The sequence below is a fragment of the Phalacrocorax carbo genome, chromosome Z (genome assembly GCF_963921805.1).
Source record: "Phalacrocorax carbo chromosome Z, bPhaCar2.1, whole genome shotgun sequence".
NCBI classification, from domain to species: Eukaryota; Metazoa; Chordata; class Aves; order Suliformes; family Phalacrocoracidae; genus Phalacrocorax; species Phalacrocorax carbo.
This window is the reverse complement of record NC_087548.1, coordinates 33523863-33549037: the sequence shown is the minus strand read 5'-3', so window position 1 is coordinate 33549037 and position 25175 is coordinate 33523863. Positions and strand designations below refer to the sequence as shown.

Below are 25175 nucleotides of genomic sequence, written 5' to 3'. Positions count from 1 at the left end.
TTCAGGAGCTGCACAGCAATTTAAAAAAAAAAAATACTTTCAGTTTCTAGTTGCTTTTATCTAACTTTGGATGGCAAAGACTGACATGGGCCTCTCCAGAGTGCACTATTCACCTTTCTGGTGAAACATACAGTAATATACATTACCTCAAGTAGTCCTTTTGTCACTGTGGAAGTCCATATATATATATATATGTATGGTATATATGGTATATACATATATATATATGTATGGTATAACATTTATTATAGATTGTTAAATAGTTTACAGACTTTCTTACAGTACATGTGTGCCAGTGTCGACAGTACAGCAGATTAGAGTTTAGATTTAGTGAAGAGCACTGCAAAACCAGAGGTGATTTCATGCTTATTCAACAAGCCGTGATCCAGTAAACAAGAAAAAATATGCTAATACTTGGGAACTTGTCCTTTTTTCTTCTATATTTTACCATACCAGAGAAGAATAGCATATCTGCCATGTATGCAGAGGATCAGTGAACCTATTCTCTATATGTTTATGATCTCTCTTTCTCTGCATACAGATGAGGAATGGTTTATAGCTTTATAGAAAATAAAATTGAAAAGAACAGAAAGGAAAAAAAAACCACATCAACAACCAACAGACAAACAAAAACCTAACAAACAGTACCCCCACCCCCAAAAAAACCCCAAACAAACAACCCAAACCAAAACCCAAAACAAAATTGTGTATCTGTTTGGGGAGCCCTAATTGTTTACAAACCACATTGGTTCTCCTTTCTTCTGACAACTTCCTGGGGTAGACATTAGACCAGGGTAGAAGCAAGTTGAAATTATGAGTTCAGAGACAAGGCATTTATTTTTGGAGCATTACAGTGCTACTTCTTCTCTCAGGTATTGATAGAAAGCCTCCATTTCATTACAAACATATACAATAATATACTTCAATTCTTTGAAGGGACCATATGCTTTGATAGTTTCTGTCAGTGCAAAGCAATTAGTGTTACACTATATCATACTGCTCAATCAAAGCCTGTGTTTCTGTTGTGTGTTGTTGTCAGCCCATTTGCAGATTTTGCTTTTTGGAAGGAAAGAGTTATGAAGGACTGGTTCTCAGAGTACTCAGGGAAAGAGAGGAAAGTGAATCCATAATGGCCTCTGGAGGACAGAAAGGAAAAGTTTACTAAGGCAAAAGTTGACTACATGATCATCCTTACCTTATACCCACTCACTGTTGCTAAGAAAACAGAGATGAACTTAATACGGCTTCCTCATTGACATACATGTCTGCTTTTAGAAAGGAAACACGTGGAAAAGTAACTGAGGATATAAGTAATTAGAAGATGTTGGCTGAACTTCTGAAACTGAAGTATGTAACGTAAAGAAAGGAAAAGGACGTAGCTATGCAGAAACAAAACAGAAAAGCAAAGCAACAGGCACTTAGGAGAACTCTAGCATATCCCTCTCCTGTGTTAACAAGGCAAGGAAGGAGGAGAAAAGTGATTTAAAAAACCTGTCTTCATTCTCCCCTCAAAAACCATCACCAAACCAAAAAAAAAAAATCCTGGAGAGACATTATCTGGAATTAAAGGACCTATATAAACATTGTCATCTTTGTTCTTTTCTAAAATGGCATTCAGACCATTGCTTGAAAAATGAGTGATAACCTTTTAAAATCTGTGTCCTTCCTAGTGTGAATGCTGTTTACACCCAGTCTGGAAAATCAATTAAAAACATCTGGTCTGTAATTTCCAATTTGTAATGAGGAGCTCCTAACGTTATTAGAAGGGATTTCCTTCTCCTCCCCTTCATGTCTGAACGTGCTATTATCTGCAGGATGGGGTCTCTTCTCACTCTGATCTGTGCACACAGCTCCAATTAATGTTAATAGCAATTTCCAGGGTGGAGTAAAAGGAAATATACTATGTAAGTTTAATTTCTACAACCTCAGATCCATCTACTCTGGTGATGGATTCTAGCCATTGCCACAGTACATAAGACTTAAAGATTTCAAATGCTGAAATATGTTGACATCTTTGATTTGAGGGTTATGTTTTTTAGTGCAGATGCTATTAGTTTCACTCAGATTATTTTTTTTAAAATTTTAAATGCTTTTCTGATTCCTTGAAGCTATTTAAAACCTTTTCTCAAACTTGGCTTGCAATCTATCAACAAGAAATTCTCACTATGCCCAAAACCCTGTTTTTCCCTATGGGCTGGGAAGTCCAAACTCATAGGCTAAAAGGCAGAGTGTAAAAACATATTAATGTGTGACAGCTTTATACCTAATATGACTGTTTCTCTGTGGCTTTGGATAGAGGGAATTAAAAGACAAAAAAACCTTCTGAAACTGTAAACACATAAGAATTTCACAAAAAATAAATTGTGATTGAAAACTAGCCAGTGTCTTTGTCAGTTAGAAATTATGCCTCTGACAAGATGGAAACCTGCAACACTTTCTTAAAATTCTTAATCTTATGCCTCTTTAATTTCTACACTTTTCCTTAAGAGAATAAAGAATCCGGTAAACTCTACGAACACTTATCATGAATTTTGCTTATCTTCAAGCAGAATTAGTACTGAGTAAACACACAGAAATATTTGATGCAGAACCACAGGTTGCTAGACTAAAAATAAAGAGGTTAAATTATGTAAGACAGAAGGGAGAGGATTAATCACTGGGAATTGTCTGCCCAGTTTCTGTGCTACTAATCCCATCACCCTTTCTCCAAAATGGATTGTCTGTACAATGAGTCTTTACAATGCTGACATAAAACATGGTCTAAACGTATAAATAAGAGAGATTTTTATGCTAATTTTATACTAATCAACTTATTCATGTCAGTTTGTGGTCCTGCATTCACAATATAGACACCAGGAGAAAGAAAATTGCAGCCATTTGGTAAAAAATTTTAGTGAAAACAGAAAATGGTTTATTCTTTCTTGCATTCCTTTGGTTCTTGACTAGATAGGTTTCTCTTTTGTTTGAGGGAAAAATATAAATATGGTTGATTGGCTATATTAATGAGCAATTCAAAAATATTGCTCCGGAGAGTTAAAGGCATTTATAAGTTTTGCAGATTTTGATTCCTTCATGTTTGTTTACTTTTCTTTCCTCCCCAGAAATATAAGCTCTGTGTATTTACCCAGAATAATATTTAATGTTCCAATCTTTCTTTACCAAATTAGGCAAATAGCAATTATTACAAATTTTATAGCTCTACTGAGGTAGGAAGTTACCTTATTATTAAAACTTTTGGATCTCTCGTCAATACTGCCAGTAGGCATACGGCCAGTGGGACCTTAAGTATCTGAGCTTCTACAATGATTATTTTGTTACTTAAAAGTAACAACGTTAGTCCCCAAATAAGCAAACCCAGCTAATGGAATGAGCTACATAACAATCACTTTGGATAAAATGGTGCAGTGCATAAAGTTCTGTTGTTTTCTCAACAAAGGTTAGTATATTGATTAGCTTTACATTTAACATCTATCTTTCTGAGATATGTCAAGACTTGTTGAAAGAGCTAATTTAAAAAACAAAGTGTATTAGTTTTACTGTTTAGTTTCAGCAGTGAAAATTATGTAGCTCTTAATCTTTCTTCAAGTGCTAAAATGTTTAAATCATCCAATTGTAAGCCCATTGTATATCATTACTGTGTCTGTTTATAGGCTTTTCCATGTTTCTAGTCTAGGGAATACCATTAAACAGTAATGAACTGACTGAAAGACTAACTTTAGGCTATTGCTACAATACTCATCATATCCTCCACTGCAATAGAAATTCCTAACTTATTTCACAGAATCACAGAATCACAGAATGGTAGTGGCTGGAAGGGACCTCTGGAGATCATCTCGTCCAACCCCCCTGCTTGAGCAGGCACAGTTAGAGCAGGGGCACAGGACTGAGCCCAGACAGGTTGTGCATATTTCCAGAGGAGGACACTGCCCAACCTCTCTGGGCAGCCTGTTTCAGTGCTCATTCAACCTCACAGTAAAGAAGTTTTTCCTCATATTGAGGTGGAACTTCCTGTGTTCCAGCTTGTGCCCATTGCCCCTTGTCCTGTCATTGGAGACCACTGAAAAGAGTCTGGCCCCATCCTCTTGACACTCACCTTTCAGATATTTATAAGCATTGATAAAATCCTCCTTCAGTCTTCTCTTCTCCAGGCTGAACAAACCCAAGTCTCTCAGTCTTTCCTGACCATCTTGGTAGCTCTCCACTGGATTCTGTCCAGTATTTCCCTGTCTTTCTTGAACTGGGGGGCCCAGAACTCTGCCCACTACTCCAGATGTGGCCTCACTAGGGCAGAGCAGAGGGAGAGGATAACCTCCCTTGACCTGCTGGCCACACTCCTTTTAATGCACCCCAGGATACCGTTGGCCTTCTTGGCCACAAGGGCACAGTGCTGGCTCAGGGTCAGCTTGCTGTCCACTAGCACTCCCAAGGTCCTTCTCAACAGAGCTGCTTTCCAGTAGTTCAGCCCCCAGCCTGTATTGGTGCATGGGGTTGTTCCTCCCCAGGTGCAGTGCAGGACCCTACACTTGTTTTTGTTGAATTTCATGAAATTCCCCTTAGCCCAGCTCTCCAGCCTGTCCAGGTCTCGTTGGATGGCAGCACAGCCTTCTGGCATATCAGCCACTCCTCCCAGTTTGGTATCATCAGCGAACTTGCTGAGGTTACACTCTGTCCCTTTGTCCAGGTCATTGATGGATATGTTGAACAGGACTGGACTCAGCACAGAACCCTGGGGAACACCACTAGTTACGGGCCTCCAACCAGACTCTGCCCCATTGATCACGACCCTCTGAGTTCTGTTGTTGAGCCAGTTGTCTATCCACCTCACTGTCCACTCATCCAACCCACACTTCCTTAGCTTGCCTGTGAGGATGCTATGGGAGACAGTGTCGAATGCCTTACTGAAGTCAAGATAAACAACATCCCCTGCTCTCCCTTCATCAACCCAGCCAGTCACACCATCACAGAAGGCTATCAGGTTGATCAAGCATGATCTCCCCTTGGTGAATCCATGAATCCATGCTGACTATTTCTGATAACCTTCTTTTCCTCTAAATGCCTGGAGATGACCTCCAGAATGAACTGTTCCATCACCTCTCCAGGGATGGAGGTGAGGCTGACTGGCCTGTAGTTTCACTGGTTGTCTTCTTGCCCTTTTTGAAGACTGGAGTGACATTTACTGTCCTCCAGTCTTTGGACACCTCTCCTGTCCTCCGCGACCTTTCAAGGATGATGGAACTGGCTTAGAGCATCCGCCAGCTCCTTCAGCACTCACAGGTGCATCCCATCAGGGCCCATGGATTTGCAAGGATCCAGTTTGCCTAGATGATCTCTGACTCAATCCTTCTCAACAAAGGGGAAGTCTTCCTTTCACCAGATTTTCTCTCTCACCTCTGGGGGCTGGGGTGCCTTCAGGCCATCCTTAGCAGTAAATACCAAAGCAAAGAAGGCTTCAGTAACTCTGCCTTCCCTGCATCCTGCATCACCAGGGCCCCTTCATTTTTCAGCAGCAGGCTGACTGTATCCCCAGTCTTCCTTTTACTGCTGATGTATTTAAAGAAGCCCTTCTTGTTATCCTTGACATCCCTTGCCAGGTTAAGTTCCAAGTGGGCCTTGGCCTTCATTGTTGCATCTCTGCACACCCTGACAACATTCCTATATTCCTCCCAAGTGGCCACTCCCTTTTTCCTCATACTATAAATGTCCTTCTTCATGTGAGTTTCTCTAGAAGCTCTTTGCTCATCTATGCAGGTGTCCTGGCTCCTCTGCCTCACTTCTTCCTCCTGGAGATGCACCGATCTTGAGTGTGGAGGAAGTGGTCCTTGAATACTGCCAGCTGTCTTGAAACGCCCTTCCTTCTAGAGCCCTAGCTCATGGGATTCCTCCAAGCAGGTCTTTGAAGAGGCCATAGTTCTGAAGTCCAGAGTTGTAATCCTACTTGTTGCCCTGCTTCTACCTCACAGGATCCTGAACTCCATCATCTCATGGTCCCTCAGCAAAGGCTACCCCCAACCCTCACATCCTCAACCATGCCTTCTTTGTTTGTTAATATAAGGTCCAGCAGCACATCTTGCCTTGCTGGCTGCTCTACCATTTGCGACAAAAAGTTGTCCTTAATGCTCTGTAGGAACCACCTGGATTGTGTGTGCCTCACCGTGTTGCTTTTCCAGCAAATAGCAGGGTGGTTGAAGTCCCCCATGAGGACCAGGGCCTGCGGTTGTGAGGCTACTTCCAGCTGTCTGTAGAGGGCTTCATCATCTTCCTCTTCTTGATCAGGTGGCCTATAGCAAATGTCCACAACAGTATCGCCCATATTTGGCTGTCATTAATTTTTACCCACAAGCTCTCAACTTGTTCTCCTTCCACTCCTGGGCAGAGCTCGATGCATTCCAGTTGCTCCCTCACATAAAGAAGAACTCCCCCACCTCGCCTTGCTGGTCTGTCTTTCCTGAAAAGCCTGTAGCCATCCATGACCACATTCCAGTCATGCGAGCTACCCCACCATGTCTCAGTGACTGCAATGAGATCATGGCCCTGCGACTGTGCACAGACCTCTAGTTCCTCCTGTTTATTCCCCATGCTGCGTGCATTGGTGTACAGGAATTTCAGAAAGGTGCTTGAGCACACAGGTTTCCCTGGAGGGGTGCACGAGGACCCACTATAGCCATGCAAACCCTTGAGGTGATGGGTCTCCTGGTTGTCATCACATGAGGCCGCTGCGGCACCTTTATCACTGCTTCCCTTTACTTTATAATGATTGTAAAAAATTTTTCTGTCTTGAAAATATAGATATCCAAATAAACATGAGCTGGAAATCAGCTGGGTTTTTTCTTTTTTTTTCTTCTTTGACCTTGTAACTTGGGAGATATCGGTGAAATGGTGCAGGGCAACTTCCTTAGCATTCTTCAATTGCTAAAGATGATCTGATATTTTGGGCATCTTAATGTTCATTTTCTGTAAAATGAGAAAATACAGTTTCTGAAATTTATCTGAAGCCTTTCCTTGTAGTACGGTAAATGTCTTATTTGTATCTGGGCTTGTTAGAGAATACCAGTGAATGTTTTTTCTTTATTGTATATCTTTTTTATATCACACTGGGTTTATGAGAACATGAGAACACTAACCTGGAAATAAATCTTTGTGTGAACCTGTATGGATATGATCCATGGTCTGTTGAAGCTAATGCAATTAGAAATAATCCACAAATAAAGCTTCTGAAAGACAAGAAAGATTAATTTTAACCAGGTAGTAAGTAATACAATATTGATGTGTTTGCATTATAGCCAGTATTATATCATATTAAGAGTTCTTTATGTGTACTTCTGTGGTAAAAGAGCAAGACTTGTTGTTAAAAAGTATGAACATTACATTCCTAAAATGCATAAGTATGTGATGAATTACAGGGATACAGAACTATTGAAAGTAACCTGTCTTTGGTTTTGTCTTTGTTGTCACTGTTTCCTAATTACAAGAATGTTTGTGATAGCCAATACTTATGTCTGTTTATAAATCCAACTAAAAATGTGTGATTATTATTTTTACAGCAACCAATATCTGCATATCTAACTGCTTATTTGGGGGTATGCATTTTTGAGCATTAGTTCTAATTAGTCCTACATTATCCATATGCAAAACACCTGAATTAAGTGCAATCAACAAGCTTTTTAAAACAGTTTGATTCATACAGAGAAATTTTCTTGGAAGAGAGAAATTCACACCCATTTCTTTAAACTGATATGTGCTTATCAGTGGTCAGGACAGGGCTAATCTGACTGCAGGGCTTATAAGTTATGTGGTAGGTATACATGGTAAATGAATATACATAATAATGTATCATTTTTAATGATCTCAAAAGGACCATTATAAGATTGCTTTTTTTTTTATTTTATTTGAAAAAGGCACTTGGGCCTTTGTATAAAACTTTCAAATTGTCTATGGGAATTATTTTATCACAGAAACTGTGGTAAGAAATCTGCTGAGGCTGTTAAAATGTATTTCCTTTTTACTGTTGTAATTGCTGATAGAGGAATAATTAGTATTCATGCCACTCTCCACTGGGCCTGATCTTGATCCAAAAAGTAAATTGAAAGTAAGTTGATCTACTGTTTAACCAACTAACAGTTAAACAAATTTTAGAAAATTTATAATGGTGTATAAAACAAATGTTGTTTAGAAGTGCTTTAGGTGTTACATAAGAAATAAGACAAATTCAAAGTTAAAGCCTTTATTGCTCTATATTATAGTAGACTTCCACTGTTCTTTTGTTTAGCGGTTCAGTATAAATGCATATTTAGAAGGATAGAATCCTGGATGGAAACACTTTTTAAGAAGTGGTGACTGAATATTTCTCTTTCAAAATGTGTCTCACCTACAATGCCTAGAAAACACTGAATTTGTCCCTACTTGACAAAAATCTTTTTATGTCAATGTACTGTTCAAAGATCTGATAAAATCTTTTGTATTATTAGCAGTTTGTGAAAATCTTTTACAGAATATTGTGCTTTACTTGTTCTTTCAACAAATTGTCGGCCAGATACATATTCTTAACAGAGTATCCTTCAAAGGATTTTCAAAATAGCCAAGACACTAGTGAAAACTCAGGTAAAGGTTTGAACAATCATGTTAGGGTTTTTTGGTGCTTTTTGTTTTCTTTTTAAACTCTGGGCAATACTTGAAGTATGTTGCTCAAGTCACCTTAGAGTATGAAATAGTTTTCATAAATATGAACTGTCTCATTTGCTCTTCTGCTTGCCCTCTAGTTTAAGGGGATTTATGAGATACTGGGCCATGCATAATAGCAGCAAAATCAATCAATATTTCTTTTTCTTGATTTAAGGGTGTAAAGTATGTTAGAAGCCACTGCTCTTTCTCCAAAACTATGTGCAGAGCTCCATTTCCATAACATTTTTGATAGTCTGTAACGCCCTAATGAGGCAGCAAGCTGGTTTTGCGTACTTCTGTGTTCCTGTAAACATAAGTGACATATCCATCTCTTTTTTCTGATTTATGCAAAAATACACGTAAGCATTTATTGTGGGGAAACACCAGATAAGCTAAGGTGGAAGAATCAAATCTTTTTTTTGCAAAATTCAGAAGTAAAAAGATGACTTTAAGTACAAGGCTGACTTCTTTAACACTTTATAAAAACTTAGTGTAATTTTGAATTAATGGAATGTTTTACTGGTTTTGTCACCTATTAACAAAATTCTGGTTTTGCAGGCTGAAACAAAAAAAGCCCATAAGGGACTTTCAGGAAAAGTACTTTTCCCTTAACATATAGCTTAAGTCCTTTCTGATAATAGGTTTTAAGGGTATAATTTTTTGGGAACAAAATGCTCAGAATTACTGCAGGTCTTGAACTGGACAAAAGAGGCACAAAGTATATTTTGTTCTAGTCTAAAATACCTTTTACAGTGGCCCTGAGTTTGATGATTAAAGCTCATTGTGTCAAAACAGTATTTCAGAATGATTGTTCTTTTAGAAAAATAACATTTTTAAAATGATGTTTGGAAGATGACAAGATGTTCTTAGAATCTCTCCAGAAGATTCTATGATTTTAACCTAAAAAATATGCAGTTTTAAATGGGTTTAGTCATTAAAATATTTTTATTAGTTTAAATTGTAGTCTAAAGTTTCTTTTCTCTTCCATCAGAGACATTTGACATCATCGGCAAACATAGACATCCTCTGTGGCATTTATCTAGTTATGACTTGCCACCTCTTTACAATAACTGGTCAGACATTTCTCACAGTGAATTATCCTGAGAGCTGAAATCAGGTAATCTTTTTTTTTATTTTTAATCTTCAGGACTGAATTCTGGATAATACTTTGAAATTAACTTCATTTTTTTCTAATAATTTCATCCGAACAAGCGTATTTATTGGTCAGCAGGGTGCAATTTAAATCTTGATTATTTTTTAATCATCTGCCCTGATATTGTTTAACTGATTGTGTTAAAGTAAATTCTGTAACTTGAATGCTGAAATAAACTACTTTATATACTTTTTAATAACAATTTCTGTGTACATGGATGGAAATATAGTAAAAAAGAAAAGTACATATAATACAACTATCAACATCTAACATTTTTAGAGGTTTACAGAACAAATAAATTTTTTCTTACTCTATATTGTTTCCTGCCCTTATTCATTGTATGTCTTACTCATGTTTTTCCCAAGGAAGCCTATTCTAATTTTACATGTTCAAACTAGCTTTTGTCCAGAAACAGTAACCCCTTGTTTGAAGAATTGCCAATTACCTTGACACTACAAGAGTGTTTTGTCATGATATCAAATGTTGAGATTTCTCTTAAAGATACACTGAGTTAGAAACAGGATCTTTGTAAGACTGATATGGAGGCAATGTATGGAAAAGAGATTTGGGAGGTGGCAGCAAAAGGATTTTAAAGTTGATAGGTGATAATGGCTCTTATTTTGCATGATAGCAAACCCTGTTTCATTCTTATGGTTTCAACAGTTAGCACTGAACCTGCCACAAATACTTCAAAGTAAAAGAAAATAATCAGAAAATTACACAGTGCTAAACACACTTTATTAACCACTAATATTTGATAGAAGTAACAACAAATACAACCCTTTAGTGACTGGGAGAACTGAGATATATTTTGATACTAATATATATTATTTGTATCCCTTGTATTAGCTACTTAGTAATATACTGAGCTTCAACATATGAAAATTGGTCAAGGTCCTCATGGCATATAAAGCAAATGTTGATGACCAATTTATTGTAACTATTAAAATCTTAAATAGCATTTCACAAAATCACAGAACCGCAGAATCACAGAAACAAAAGGTTGGAGGGGTCTTCGGCGTTCATCTTGTATGACTTCCTTGCTTAAGCAGGGTCAACCTACAAGAGGGTGGCCAGGACCATGTGCTTCCTCATATCTCCAAGGAGGAGGACTTCACAACCCTCTGGGCAACCTGTGCAAGTGCCTGGTCACCTTCACAGTGAAAAAGTATTTTCTGATGTCCAGATGGAAGTTCTTGTGTTTCAGTTTGTGCCTATTGCCTCTTGTCCTGTCACTGGGAACTGCTGGAAAGGGACTGGCTCTATTTTCTTTACACCATCCCTTCAGATATTTGCACACATTGAAGACATCACCCTGAGTCTTCCCTTCTTGAGGCTGAACAGTCCCTGTTGTTTCAGCCTTTCCCCATAGGGGAGTTTCTACAGTCCCTAGATTATATTTGTGACCCTTTGTTTAACTCACTCCAGTAGTTCCATCTCTTTCTTGTACTGGGGGGCCCCAAAGTGCGACACACTACTCCAGGTGTGTCCTCACCAGTGCTGAGTAGAAGGGAAGGACAACCTGCCTTGACCTGCTGGCAACGCTCCACCTAATGCAATCTAGGAGGCTGTTGGCCTTCTTTGTGGCATGGACACATTGCTGGTTCCATGTGCAACTTGAACACCCCCATAGCCTTCTCTGCAAAGCTGTTTCCAAGATAAATAATGCCCAGCCTAGACCCCATATGCCTGACGTTATTCTTCTTTAGGTCTGGGACTTTGCAATTCCTTTGCTGAACTGTGTGAGGTTGCTGTCAACACAATTTGACAGTCTCCTGAGGTCCCTCTGGATGGGGCTGCACAACCCCCTGGCATATCAGCCACTCCTCCCAGCCTTGTATCATCAGCAAACATTTTAAGGCTACACTCTGCCTCATTATCCAAGTCATTAATAAAGATATTGAACATGATTGGACCCAATATTGATGCCTGGGGTATGCTGCTGTTTACTGTCCTACACTTTGTTGTTGTCTGAGCCTGGTTCAGCTAGTTCTCAGTCCATATCACTGTCTGCTCATCCAGTCCATACTGCATCATCTCCTCTATGAGGATCTTACGGGAGAAGGCATCAGAAGCCTTACTTAAGTCAAGGTAAACAATATCTACTTCTCTCCCCTCATCTATGGAACTTGTCATTTCATTGTATAAGGTTATCAGGGTTGTCAAGCATGACTTCGTCTTTGTCAATCCATATCTACTACTCCTGGTCACCTTTTTTGTTGTTCTCATGCCTGGAAATGGTTCTCAGGATTAGTTGTTCTATCATCTTCCCAGGGGTGGAGGTGAGGCCTGATGGGCCTGTAGTCCCCTGGATCCCTTTCTGCCCCTTTTGAAGTTAGAGGTATTTGCTTTCCTTCAGATCTCAAGTGTAAGTCAGCCTTGATCCATGCTTTTCACCTGGTGTCAAGGTCTGGTAAAGACTGGTGTTCAGTATCTCAGCCTGTTTTAATCTGGTGTTTTTTTTTCAGATTATTTTGCTGCTTTATCAATAACAACAAAATGTATTAACGTTTCTTATCTATGACAAGTACAGTCTCTTGTAAATCAAATATGAAAATAATACAAACTAAATTTAAAATGCCTTGGATTGACATAATTTTTAAAGAATAAAAAAGTGTGAAGAACATAAATATTTTTAAAAACAGAGAGGGCAAAAAAGTTCTCTGCCTCCCTTATTTTCAAACTTTGTTGCCAGTTTCAAAGGATCTTACTGACGTAAGTCTTAGTAAAATTAAAACCCTTCTTTTCTGTTTCATGTACTGCTAGGGTAAGTAATTTACACCTTTACAACCTGAAAGCCATGAGACATTTCTCACAGTTTCAGTTTCAGCTGTAAATAACAATTCTGGTTTTGTGAATAACAGTTTAAACTGATGAGCTCTGTAATTTGGTAGTCTTTCATTCCAAGCTAATAACCTCTAGTTAAAGCAAAAGGCATGTGACTTTTGTGTTTTAAAATAACCTGGAATATTTAATATTTCATGGTCTTTAAAATTTAAGTTTATTAACATGTTAAAATTTAAAAAAATCCACAAGAGGGGCATGGAAATAACATAATAGATGTGCTATAAAATATGTTAGCTAAGTAGTTCAATCAGATAGCTATGCCAGGCTTCACTGGCATATTTCAACTTCACTGAATTTTCAACTACTTAAATGAAAGCAGAAATTGCTATTAATTCACAGCTTTCATTAATCAAAACAAAATTTAAGTTAGATGATAAGAAAATTGATAGAATTAATTCAATTGGAGAATGTAAAAATGCATGAAGAATAAGTATATATCATGGTAAATCCAATTTTTATCATGCAGGGTTAAAGCTACGCTATCCTATTCTGAGGGGAAAAAGTGGGCATCGGTATGCAATTTTGTGGTTTTAATGCAAATCCTTATGAATTTTTTCAATTAAACTTTGTTAGTTAAAGATCTCGTTACGTATTACTGCATTTAAATAGTGCTATTTCAATGGCAGGTTTTTAGATTGTTTTCCAAAATAATAATTTGTAGATAGCTCTTTTTCTGTTTGTACGTATGCAGTAATGACTCAAAACAGCTTCTCAGGTGTGGGGGGTGGATGTTCTTAGTTATCTATAAAATGCCATGTTTGCATACCATCTCACTTTAATAAAATTTTTGAATTTTCATATATATCTTTGAGGTTAAATTTCCCAAAATAATTGAGTTAACAGTAGCAAATAAGCAGGACCATATTTTGAAATATATCTGCATTTCTAGACATTTCTGAAAATGTACCTTTGTGTGCTTATATACTGTATTGAAAAATGTCTTAAGTTCCTTAAGCACTTAAGACTTTGAAAAATCAATTCTGTTTCTACTTCATAATTTATTAATTCAAGTTATTGGCTCCTGTCTTCTGAGAATCTCAAAACTATTGTTCTAGACATGCAGGAGTTTTTTAAGCACTTATGCCTAAATGCAAGTAGAGCTGTGCTAAACTTAACATTCCAGTTACAGAATTCTTAACCATTCTTTGTCTCAAAATTACTGCCAGTCTGAGATGGAATATAACTGAAATAAACTATACTATGTTTAAGTAACTTTTCTACTTTTTACGTATATACAACCTTTTCTGAGTAAGATTTTATTTCCTTCTTTTCTTATTTTTGTAAATCTTTGGCAAACGATAGAATAAATTTAATAGCAGAATGTAAAAATGCATGAAGACTAAGTACACTAGATCACATTAAGTCTAATTTTTATCATACAGGGTTAAAGTTATGCGATCCTCTTCTGAGGGAAAAAAATGGATATCAGTATGAAACTTTGCGTTTCTCGTGAAAATCTTTATCAATTATCAAAGGTATCAAATTAGTTTTACAAACTGTAAACCTGCCTTGGAATTAATCCGCATTTGATGCTTGATGACATTGTTGTAAGTATTCGAGGAATACCAAAGGCCCAAGTGAACAGTATGAAAGACCCATGTTTAACCAGATTATGACATTTGTTATGTCCATTTCTCCAGGAAGAGCTATTGATAACCATTGCTGTGCTAACTAGCAGCTAAACCTTAAGAACAAATCCTCAGTTTCTTTTCCTTCCATAAAACCAAATTATGAAAAATACTTCAGAGGTCAGTAGTTTTATCTTAAAGAATTAATGTAATTTTCACTAAGTTCAGTTGAGTTCTTAGAGTTATTTTCGAATTTGTGATGACTTATTACTTAAAACATTTAATTAACTTATATTTGGTGCAGCAAAATGGACCCTACATTGGTACAGCATCATATACAGATGGATCCAGAGAAGGCTATCCGGCATCCATCCGATGCTGCACCAATGCAGGGCTCCCAAAATTTAAGGAGACATAAGACTTACTCTCTTATCTATATTCCTTTTATTCAGTCTTGTTAAAGCACATATTTTATTAGCAATTTGTTGTTGGGCCTTTCTTGTTGAGATCCAGAGAGAACCCTGCACCACTTCTCTCTCTTGCTCACCTAACCCTGTTACCCTAGGTGCAGAACAGATATCAAATGTGATGGCATCGTACAATGCACTAGAATTTAATACAATTATAAGCTTAATTGAACAAAACTAATATAATATATTTTCTTTTTAAAAAATCACTTTGCAGTGATGAATGAATTCTTAACAGAGCATAAACGTGCTGGTTTATTGTGTAGTTCTGGTTACTTGCTATTTTGTTTAAAGGCAATGTAAAATGTGTCATCAAATTATTTGTATGCTTTTGAAAGTTGTACAAGCTTTATAGTTTCCATATCTTTGAATTTGCATTTGCTTTTCTTATGAATTCACACAGGGTTTGTTTCTTTGACCCTAGAACTATAAAAGGTATGAAGATGCAGTATTACTGCCCAGAGTTTGATGTCTCTAAAAAGGATATTATTGAAGTCCTCTTACCTATGTGCTTATTAAAAATTAGACTTCCCATAAATAAATGAATGCCTTAAAATTAGTAAATAGAGCTGAATATATTTTGCAATAAAAATTACTATCAGTTGGCTGAAATAATGATAGTAGTGTCCAAAGTGGGAGAAGAAATATATCTTAGCATACTAAGATATAGCATATGACATATTAAGATCACTGAAAAAACATCAGATAGCTCTGTGGATCAACTTTTCTCTTTCATCTTCGAATAATATGCAAAAAGTCTAAATATTTCTAATATTTTTTCCTTACCAATTTCAGGTGTTTTTTGGCTGCCTAATATAAAATATGCTTACACTAATTGGTGTATCCTTCCACAAAAAGTATGCACAACTGTAATGAACATGAACTGCTTTGAATCTGGGATATCCTGTCACCTTCAATTTTATCCATTCCAGTCAATACTAGACTACTAATCAGTTCTTTCTTACAGAATGTGGGACAGAGGGTAATACTTGCAGTTTGTATGACTGACTGTTAAACCTTCATATAGTACATCAGAATGAGGTCTGAATGCTGAAGGGTTTTATTGGTTTGTCAGCAGAGTCCCAAACCTCAGCAGACAAAACAAAATACTGCAAACAGTATGTAAAACCAGTAATTAAAACTGAATAGGGAGAAGTGGTCTTTCACGGGTTCTCTCAGAAGTTTCCTTTGTTTTAGTTGTAGCCCTGATGGTGACTCCTTTTGTGGATTCAATCTCTTTGCTTCATTTTTGCAAGTGGTAAAATGACTCTCATAGTAATGGAAGATCTACCTGTACTAGTTATTGAAGCATTCATTATTCACACTGAAATAGACATATTACAAGATGTGACATTATATAATGCTAAATAATTTGTTTCTTTTACTGCTTGCTTATGTTTTTAATTTTATTATTTTTCTATTCATTGCAAGTTCAGCCATCCTTCTTTCCAATCTCTCATGTCCTTGGGTGGTACATATATTTGCTTCTGTGGTTGTCCTAGAAATATGACAGGACAAATTAGCGCTCTGACTCATGAACAAAATATATAAAACACTTCCCGATGGCCATATTTTCTTTGTGCTGCTCATCTCAAAGTGACCTAGTTTCTGATGCACTATTTGAAGTGCTTGAAGGACTGATAAGTTTGTTTCGGTACTGTGTACAAAGATATCAGAGAAGTTCAAGGCATCGGACCAAGGAGAATGGCTTAATTTTTCAGTCATTTTTTCACTCCTGGGTCAATTTATGACCAGTAAAGCAAAATCATAAACCTGTTAATGTCATAAACAAGCTGTAAGTGCAAATATGTTATGAGGCTTGAGTGTATACTTCAGGTAGAAGGCAGTGAAGAAAGGAAAAAAAAGAAGACAGCTAAAACTGAACCGATTTTAGCACTCTTAAGTTGATTAGAAAATAAAGTACGAGAGCCTGCACTATGACAGAATATTTTCCTCAGAATGCTGAATAATTCTAATTCTTTTCTCTTTAGTTTAAATGCGTTTCAACAAAGCAACTAACATTTTTAAAACATCCCATGTTTTATGACACGGTAATTTTTTCCAGGCTATATTATAGTCATGGGATAAGCCTACAATTGCCGAAGCATTTGACCAAGCTGATTTGTATATCAGCTAGCCAAAACTGATGGAGGCTTGTCAGGTCTGTAGTATTGGATCTGACCGAAGGAATAATAGGTGAAAATCTGCAAAGGGCTCTAGTATTGAAATGCATTTTATTTTATTGATTTTTTTTTTTTAACATTTTAAGCATGTACATACAAGAACTACTCTTTTTTTATGTTTTAGTTTGGCGTAGAATAACTGTTCTTTTAAGCACGTAGGGCAGGGCTACTATATGAAATGAATGGTATTGCTCCTTGTAAAGGAAATTCAAAGAATAATTGTCTCCCTCAGATATATTCCATCTGTGTGCTTCTGTGGAAATGGATTTCCTAGATACATCCCTAGAAATTTTGCACATTGCATATAATAATAAATATATACTTTTTTTATATATTTTACTGTGAGTATAGCTATCTTTACATAATTCCATATTGCTCTTCTGTGCTTCCCAGAGCAGGTGCTGTCAATCATTTTCCAGTAGAGGGTTGAGAAGGAGAATGGGAACATGACATTTATTTTAACTAGTGACTTAAACCAGGACGTGAATGAGCCCAGATGCCCAAAGCTGAAAAAGAAACGAGTCTAATTCATTGTACAAACCTTCTCAAGTGCAGCACTGAGTACAAGAATTCTTCTGTTTTGTGTATTTAACCAGATAATATTAAAGCATCTGCTTAAGTTACAGAAGGCCAAGGGATTAAAAATGAAAACTTTGAAATACTATTCTTAGCTTATACCAAAGCTTCTGGCAGAATGTGTTTTGTATCCCAAAAGTCTATATAAGCAGAGATATAGGCTGGTGTGGGAGTTAAAAAGAGGAGACATCACAACAATCACTTTGTTTTCTTTAATAATATATATATTTCTTTTCTTTTTTTTTTTTTTGTCTTTTGGTGTTCTTCAACCACAAGGGTTACAGTTAGCCAGTACTGAAAGCTAAAAAGAACAAAGGACAGGGTGAAGGCTTCAAAGTGTGTGTTAAAGCATTCTGTTCTTGAATTAGGTTTCACGAGTGAGAATTTTAGACCAGCCTTCCTTTAGTGCAACTACTGATCCAATATAGCCCATATTTTGCCACAAACACATTTTGATCGTATAATTTCGAGAATGACACTTAGCCAATATATTTCATCATTTCAAATACAATTAGTTATCATTACATATCAACCTGACCTAAAGAGAGGTGCTGTACGTGTAAAACAAGTTCTGTGTAGCTAGAGAGAATATTTAATCAGGTTCTTTCTGAAAATAGCGTTTATAGATGCAACTTTGAAAGTTACAGCTCAGCTGATTTTTTTTCTTCTTTAATTAAACAAAAGCTATATAGATAAACCATAGCATAACTGCTTGCTTGCCCCACAGTTTCTGAAATATGACTCATTATTTATGATAAAATGAGTAAAAACAAGCATACGGGACAGCAGACCACAAATATGTCATTACCTTTTTTCCCCTCAAGGATTAGGGATCAGGTCATATTTTCTGTTACTGTATAAAATATACATTTCTAAAGAAAACATTGATTACCACAATGTCCTACAAAAGAATATATCAATGCATCGTATTGTCCTTGGTAAATAAGATAACCACATGCAACAAGGAATGACTTTCAAACAGTTATGTATATAGTTAGCAGCACTTTTACAGATTCTTGCAGATCATCTTCTTTAAATGGAATTATTTGTGACGGTTATGTTGAGTATATACAAAAATGAGTACTTTGGGGAGTAGTCACAGAGACCAATTTTAGGTGTATGAGATTAGCCTTTCCAGACTCTTTCTGCTGTACATGGGGCTGCAAAGCTCCACTGCAGGGCAGCTCAGAGCACTCAGCTGGGGTTCCTCCTCTGATACCACCCTCCAGAAGAACCTGTCTCTCTCCCAGCATTAGCAGAGATAAGCCTTACAGATATGTTATCTGTACTTATGGATAACCTTTGTGAAACCCTAGGAGGGAGCAAAAAGTGAGATATGCACTCCTTGCATGTGGGTAACAGCTGCTTCCTGGATCCAGTGTGTCTGAGAATGGCACAAAGCTTTGCTGAGTTGATCAAGCTAATGGACTGGAAGGGAAATCACTCCTCCTAAACACCACCCTCTCCTAAGGTAAACCACACACTGCTGAGGCAAAAACTCCTTAGTTTTCATAGTTTTGTGTTAATTTAGGCTACTCCTGTTCAGAACAGGCAGTGCCAAGTCTCTCACAGTGTGTGTAGTGTGACTGTGGAAGTGCCACTGGAAGCTGGAATCAATCTTCAGGGACTACTAGCTGTATAAAATATGCTGGGACAATTCCAAATTATTTCCTTTTCCTCCTTTACTTTTCCTTTTTACTTTTATTTGTGACAAAACAATGTTGTTATCTTATTTAATTTCTTTTTTAAATCCTGAAATAAAGCATTCATCAATAATAGAAAAACACTTCAAGATGATCAGTGAATTGAGCAATACTTTATCAGTGCCATCTAGTGTACGCAACTACAAAATGAGATACTAGAATTTTTTCTATCCTGCCTTTCTAATAAATTCACAAGGCGTTATGGCAAGTACAGTTCTAAATGTTTGTCTTTGATATCACTGTCACTTCAGCAAATATTTTTTTTTCAGCTAAACATTTTATCAAGAGGTTTCAAAATAGTCTTGTGGAGAGTAGTTATTAGAAAAGGGTTTGGGAGGCTTATGTTTCATTTTAAATTTAAATAATAACCTTATTGTGCTCCTAAGAGAACAGTGGAAATAAATAGCTTTATCATTCACATCTGATGGTATCTGATGGTATCTGATGGTACCTTAATCATCTGTGTCATCCAATCATTCACTCTTTGTAAGGCAGATAAAGTAAGCTACCAAAAATGTGACATTGGCAATTTAATGGATAAACTTTCATAAAAAAGACTGACTTAAAAAGCGGACAATATAAAGTATTTCATATCATAACAGTAGAACTGTAGGATACTTAAGTGGGGTATCATAGTGCTTTTTCACATTTGAGTGACCTTACTATTAAGTTTTTACTCACTGATTTTCAGCAAAATTAAGCTACTCTTTTCCTTTCTCTCTTTGAAGAAACATTGAAGTTTCTTTTTGATTACTGATCTTCTCAACACTATATATAAAAAAAAAAGTAATTCACTTTGTTTATCAGAATCAGAAAGAACAAAAATGAATTAATTTCATAATTCTTGTACTCCACATTATTAAGTTAGTCACTGACTTTATGACTCCTGAAGGAGCTATGTTGTCAAATTACTCAAATGATTCCTTTTATTTCAGTCTTTCTCTGAGAGGAAAGAGAGTGGAAAAAAATATTGAGGTTGGCACTGTATTTTTGTTCAAATATTAATCCCCAAGTTGTCAAGTTGTCAACTTCTCTGTAAAAAACAACAAAACCTAATTGGGATGCAGGGGGAATAGAAAGTAAAAAGCGCACTGTGCAATGTCAGGATCCCTGTGCTTGGTGTTATGCAAAAGTTTCTATATGAGCTAAGATGTGGACAGAATATTACCATATTCTTTGTTGCTAACCTATGTCAATATATTTAGAAGTCCATCCGAAGAGATGAACTGGGAAAAAATTTTGATTTATCTCTCATTGGAACTGAATATATATACATATATGTACAGTCACATACATATATGTGCATATGTGTGTATATGTAAATGTGTATGTATACTTCTGCATATGTTAGTGAATTTAAGTATATGTATCCATATATGTATATCTAGCAATGAGAAGTTACCGTGAGGGGAGTGGTTAGCACTGACCAGTTTCAGGCCAGTTCCAACCCTTAGCACTACATATGTAAAACAATCATCTCTTAAGAATTTTATTCTGAATTAGCTGTGCATAGATAGTGCCACAGATCTGATGTGATTCATCTTGCAGGGAAGGCTAGAGTGCCTGGGATGTTCTTAGCCATGGAAGTCATGGTGGTGAGGGCTGAAAGCCCTTCAACAAGGGGAGCAGGAATAGAATTTTTTTCCCTGTTTTTTCCTATCTCTTTGTGGATGTTTTATGCTCCTCCACCTCTTTCCCAAAGAAAACAGTGTGATATTCCTCTACTTCAGGTGGTTTGAACCTACAACTAAGGCGAACATCTTACTGGATATTCTGAGAAACCATACTCTTAAACTTATGATTTGATGTTTTCTGGTTTATATCAATAAACATTTTATGCAAAATGAAGCTTACTGAACTGAAAAGACTAAAAATACTCCATCACAAAATATGTCAAAGCTTTGTAGCACAGGGTTGGGAAAATCGGATTTCATCGCTTCAGTGTGACATGAACCTGGGCATTTTGACCACAGTCTCACTCCATACAACTGTTGCAGTTGTTTGCACTGGATATATATTTTCTTTAATGATTTTGTATCGTTCAGTAACATGGTTAGTAAATTATTTACCTGAGATGATTAACTTGGAAAACCTTAGTCTTAGTCCCTATACAAGCTAACACTAGATCCCTTTTTTAAATTGGTGTGATCAGTTCATAGCAGTGAGCCTTAAAGATACCGGAAGGGTAAATACTTCCTATTAGACATTGTAGGTGTGGTTACAATAGTCAAGGAAGATAACTGAATCTAAGTCTGCCATGTACAAAATTTGTACATATCAAGTAGCAGGCTAAAAAAGTCGAGGCTACCCATCGACCACTTCTTACCAAATCTACTTTTAATGCACTTGTTTGGCCAATTTGATCTGAATTTGCAAATACAGTTTCAGAGAAGGTGAAAATGCAAGTTGGAGGTGTGTTAATTGACCTTTTACTTAGAAAGAAAATGTTAGCCTTTTCTAATTAATATATGCTGTGCTTACTTCTAAGAAATTGCATAAATAATAATTGCTTACCAAAACCCTATATACATTTAGGAGTCTCTAATAATCAAAATGATTACTTAATTGGAATTTTTATTTTCTTCAGAGAGTGTCAGTTAAAGCAAATTCCATTGTGCATGTGAAGTGGAATTCAAGCTCATTTGGTTAAATGTCCAAACCCAATAAAATTACACAAAGCTAGCTTAATGAGCCTTTTAAAATTTCTGAAGAAAAAATAGCTAAGCAACTGAGCTAAGTAGTAAATTAGGTAACACCACATAAGACATTTTGTGATATTATTCATGTACTTTTATTAAAAGTTTTCTTACATAATAGGGTATTTTGTGGTAGTACTGGATGCAGAAGGAATTTTTAGAAGTAATTCAATCTACTTTTGCTCTGCTATGCAACCTTAATTTTAACTGCAGTTAACGGAAATGTTTAAATAAAGCCAACTTTCTGATGAAGAATATTTAATGTTTGAAAATTCTGGAAGGAGAAGTGTCAAACCCTATATAGCATACTGACTTCACAAAAATAATCAGATGATAATAGGAATAGTCTTAAAAAAAATTTTGTGAGTACCTGACTCTGATGATACATATCATATTTTCCTGTAGTGGTCAAGTGTTGTCTTACCTTCTTTTTATTTCTGTAACAGTTATAGTCAATAGAATGATAAGACTAGACTTGTCAAAAGGTTTTGCATATGCCAGGCTTCAAAATCTTGAAGTGTAACCTTGCCTGTAACTGCTTGGTTAACAGTAACTATTGTTCTACTTCAAGTTTTAGAGATAATTACCTTTTTTTTCCTTTTATTTTCTCTCTTTAATGACTGCACCTGGATCATAATACTTTAATGATTTCCTAAAATCACAATATGTTTGACCAAAGTGTACATTCACTTTGTACTGGAGGAGAGAAGGAAACAAACCTACTCAAGCTGATGGAGATGTTTTCTTTTTTGATATTTTTGGTTTTCACCCTATCTAAATTTTCAAATGCTCACTTCTACTATGGCTGTCTTGTGGAGACAGTACATGTGTCCTTCAAACTTAAAACTGTGTGGTCTATCATGGTGGCATACTGTTTGCAATGCAAGTCCATAAAAATCTTAGTTATTCAGTGTCTACAAAAGGAGGACTGATATAAGGTTACTGGAATAGCTATAAAACTTCTTAAATTTCTTTCTTTTTTTCTCTCTCACCTAGAAGTGTGATTGCAATATAAAACATGTAAAAGTTTTTGAAGTTTCAGCAATGATGAAATGACTCTCATTTCTCACTATCATTATCTTTTTACACCTTTTCTGACACTTGGAATGTTTGCTCAGTAATATGAAAATGGACTTATGGCAGGGGGAAAGCCATGTGCAGTCTTCACAGCTGGTGCAATGGGCCATTGTGCCTTGTCGTCACCTTCCTACACTTAATTAATAAGCATCTGTTAAATTCTTGTATCTACACAGGATACAGAATAAAATGCCTAAGTTTCATTTTTTCCATTTTTGACATGATGCTTCCTCCCTCACTTGAAAAATTATTACTGTGAATATGAAAAACACAGATACATTGAAATGTAGAGCTCTGTTCAAGAAATAAAAGATATGGTTTAATGTTTTAAATATGCAGACAGATCAGCTGTGTTAACAGAAAGCTGTACTGTTATTTAGGTATTTTATGGTATTCCAGCAGATCAAAAAATAAAAATATGTGCATGTTACCTTTCTAACTATTCTGACATAATTCATAACATTTTACAAGCTAATTTATTTCTCTTCAGAAACAAGGAACATAATGTATATATATTTGGTTTCTGGCTATCGAGGAGCAAGAGGATTTATATATAAGCTAATGATTAGTAACTACTGAGGGTCTATTTATGCATGTATTTGCTCTGTAGATGTGTGGATACAAGCAAAGAACATTAATAATATAATGTTTATGAAGGAAAAGGGCCAGTAACCAGTACCTCACCCTGGTGATTATACAGATCCTTGTGATAGTCTCCATTTCTTTCTTATCATAATGCTAAAGCTTTAATGCATGGGTGCCTGTGCCATGCCATATAGATTTTACCCACATATATATGGTACTTTCCAGCACAAGTTCAATCTTGATAGCTTTTTCTTATTAGTTTAAATTTATCCATGTTACCAAGAATCATAACGTTCAGTAACAATGTATTGTACTGTATTTCTCATGGTTTCCCCCCTGGAAGGAATTACAGAATTTGTGATTTTAAAACTTCTCTAGCAATTGAGTGTGTTATTACCCTAGCGTTAATCCATACTTAACTAATTAAAGATGGAACTATAACATATTAACACATACAAAACTATTTTTAATATTGTTGAAAGCTTGGCCTTTAGAAATCTGGGCGTTCTTTTTTTTTAGTGGGTTGGTGGTTTTTTTGGTTTTTTTTTTTTTGCCTTGAAGCTGTAATATCATGTAAGATTCAGGGATTTTTTCCTGAGATTTATGGAATCCAGTTTGAAGCAGCAATGGATAGAACACTTGTTTTCAAAATGTCACAGAACTCATCTATTTCCTGATCTTTCTTGTTTCCTAAATGAATTAACAAAACCATTCTGTTATAGTACTATACCAGAAGCATAGTTTTGCTTCTGGAGCCATTGCTAGGAATATCATACTGATTCACTAGGTGTCAAAGGCAATTCTTACCACATTGCTAGGGAAAATGAGAGTAATAATTTGCATGATGTGCATAACAAGGTAAGTAGTTGGGGAACAATGAGTTCAAACATAAAAAGCTTATTCTTATCTTGCTTTAAAATTAATTTAAGCTTGCATCTAGGTTTAGGCTTCTATATTGTTATTTAGGGAGTGAAAGGAGGAGAAAAGAAAATATGTGCATCCGTGTTGAAGAAATTCTGTTGAAGAAATTCTGTCAAATGACTTGTTGAGAATTAGATGGCTCCTAGGATGGACAGCAGAATGTAACAATCTTCACTTTTATATTTCCTTGTTAAATTCTTTTCCAGGTCTGTTATTGGTTTTGGAATAGCTCATGTGGACAAGCTTCTTGCTAACTTCCATGCAATGAGTTGAGGATTTTTGGCTTTAGCAGGCTGCATTGCGGTAAAAAAAAAAAAGCGTAAGCAAAAAATAGTAAAAAAAGTCTGGCATTTCTGCAAGGACCACCTATTGCCCTCCCCATTCCATTGCAGCAAGGACTAAATTATTCAGTTGCATTAATTGTTCTTGCTGCTGTGATAAAGGAACATTTTGGAAAAATATATTTATGTTTAAACAGGCTTTTTGTTCTGACTCACATGAGAAGATAGTAAAAAGTGTGTATGAATGTTAGCACTTTCCTAAAGTTTTCAACTGAGAGAGAGAGAAAAAAAGAAAATTAGGTGGTTTATTTGCATCCCGTCTGATACCTGAGCACGTTTTACAAAATATCCAGCAAACTTCAATAACCTTGCCAAGCTTCCAAGATGTAACACTCAATCCTGCTATTTACATACCCTTAGGAAACAATGTGGAAATCACATGGAAAGTTCAAAATTATCT

General features: G+C 36.2%; 1 long non-coding RNA gene across 1 annotated transcript in view; it reads left to right on the top strand.

The window, feature by feature from the left end:
• LOC135310494 (uncharacterized) overlaps nucleotides 1–25175 on the top strand; it is a 575505-nt gene that overhangs the window by 173876 nt on the left and 376454 nt on the right. The gene's annotated exons all lie outside the window — the stretch shown is intronic.